Genomic DNA, 2,449 nt, shown 5'->3' on the forward strand with positions numbered 1-2,449 from the left:
TTTTTAGATTAATTAGTCAATAAAATATAGTTTGAGTCTGAAATAAATAATTTTTTTTTAAAAATGCTATCTTTATATATCATAAATTTTTTTTGTATAAATTTCTCTGTTACATCAGTTGTCTTATAACATTTTTTAATTAATTATCTTGTATAGAGTATGACGATTTTTGCCTTTGGCAAAATTTTTTAGTTTGTATGTTTTGTTTTATGTTTTTTAAATGTTTAGATATTACTGGTCGAAATAATACAATACATGACGATAATATTGGTTCATATTTTATTTGTTCTATTACTTCTAATAATTTTTATTTTGTATGATTTTGCCTAGAGTTATCATTTTAATCAAGGTTCAGAAAATCGGACCGGTCATCAAACCGTTCTAGTCATTGGTTCACTGGTTTACTGGTCCAATCGGTCCAACCGATGGTTCAACCAAAAAAACCGTTTTAGAATAGAATAATAAATAAATTTTAAATAAACATCCTAAAATATAACTCAACCTATTTTTCGTCTCATAACAACCATGTCATTCAGCCAAGAATATATCTTTCATCTCTTTCCTAATGTAAAGAATTAAAAAAGATCAAACAAATTGAACAAACCTTGTAATACTAATGGTGAATCCATCTCCTTAATATAGGAATTAATCACATAAATACATTAATATTACAAAATATACTAATATACTTGACAAATAGGTAAGACATGATATAACAGTGCCTTTCGATCGATTTTAGAATACGTCAAGCAACATGTAGAGATGAATTAATAGCATAAAAATAGATAAGAAGACAACACTGAAGGTTCAAATAATCATTGAATACAATGCAAAGCTGCTTATTCATTGAGATCTCACATTATACAAACAACTTTCATGACTTAAGTTTGCACATTTTCAATAAACAATTGTAACCAATGTTATTTTTTATTTTACTATGATATGTACAAATCACTCATAGCACAAAAGAATTAGTAAAGAATTAAAAAAAATAAATAAATTCACTATTTATATTGAATTAGCTAGAGGTAGATGCATGTTTACCAAGTGATGCAGGATTGTTTATCATTCCACTGGTAATTGAATATGTGCCTCCGAAGGAGAACTTAAATTCAGGAAACTTTGATGAGTTCAAATCTAGCAGCATATAATACAATCCATAGTTGAAGAGTTTAGCAATGACAATGTACAAAATTTCAATAAACATTATCACAAATTTCAGATTCAAAACACAAATCAATAATCAAGTAATCAGAGATATTCAAAATCACAAATCACTACTTCAGACTTCAGAGACATTCAAATTCAATAATCCAAGTACTTCAGAGACATTCAAATTCTGCCTATAGCATTCAACAATATACAAATTTTCACCATTAGAAACAAAGTTTTTAACCCAATTTTAACAAGCTCAGCACAATGATTAACAACAAAAAAAAGTCCTAAATGAGGTAATGAGCACAAAATCAAGAAACTTTAACAAAATTTAATAACAGATAAAAAAAGCCAAGAACAAGCCAGTAACAGTTTATCAGTGCCAATTTAGCATCAATCAATAAGCCACTGATTAACAAGCTCAGCACAATGATTAACAATAAAAAAAGGCACTGAATGAGGTAATGAGCACAAAATCAAGAAACTTAACAACAGACAAAAAAGCCAAGAACAAGCCAGTAACTTTTTACCAGTACCAATTTGGCATCAATCAATAAGCCACTAACAGAGTTAATTAATCAAGAATAGGCTAGAACAAGCCAGAGTAGTGAGCAAAGCCAATCAACCAAGAACAAGCACTAAGCACTGACAGAGCATCCAATTAACTCAAGCACAAAGTAAAAAAATAAAACAGCAACACATCACTTAATCAATAATCATCAACAAATAAAAAACAAAACACCAATAGTGAGTATTAAAAAACGACGATCACTAACCATCAAAGAACAAGCATGAAGAGGGTTTGGTTTCTGAACAGACAATAAAAAAAACACGAAGAACAAGCACTAGCAGTGAACATTGACCTTCGACGGACGACGGAGAGCGGTTGAGCGCGACGGACGACGGAGAGCGGTTGAGCGCAACGGACGACGGCGAACAGGCGACTGATGAGAGCGAACATGGGATGGAGAGCGAACAGATGACTGATGAGAGCGAACAGGGGATGGTGAGAGAGAAGTAACGAACGCCGATAGCATGAAGACGGAAGTTCTTGAGTGTGACGGAGGCGGCAGCAGCAGTCTCTCACTCCGCCAGACGACGACAAGATTGGTTGAGGCTAGGGTTTGCTTTCTTTGGTGGAGGCTAAGGCATTTTGCTGATGACTAAGGAAGGAGTTGGACTGTTGGAGAAGGGAGCCAAACGCGTGAAATCCCTTTTTTCCTTTCAACAAAGGAAACGACATCGTTTCTTGTAAACCGGTCGGGTCCCGGTCTGGTTTGACCGGCCGGTTCTT

General features: G+C 33.4%; 1 long non-coding RNA gene across 1 annotated transcript; it reads right to left on the minus strand.

The window, feature by feature from the left end:
- Window positions 398-2,078, minus strand: LOC110264327. Its single transcript, XR_002350318.1, has 2 exons — window positions 2,019-2,078; window positions 398-1,137 (listed from the first exon to the last, which is right to left on the minus strand). It is a non-coding gene; the product is annotated as an uncharacterized LOC110264327 (long non-coding RNA).

This window comes from Arachis ipaensis, chromosome B07 (assembly GCF_000816755.2).
Source record: "Arachis ipaensis cultivar K30076 chromosome B07, Araip1.1, whole genome shotgun sequence".
Taxonomy (NCBI): Eukaryota; Viridiplantae; Streptophyta; class Magnoliopsida; order Fabales; family Fabaceae; genus Arachis; species Arachis ipaensis.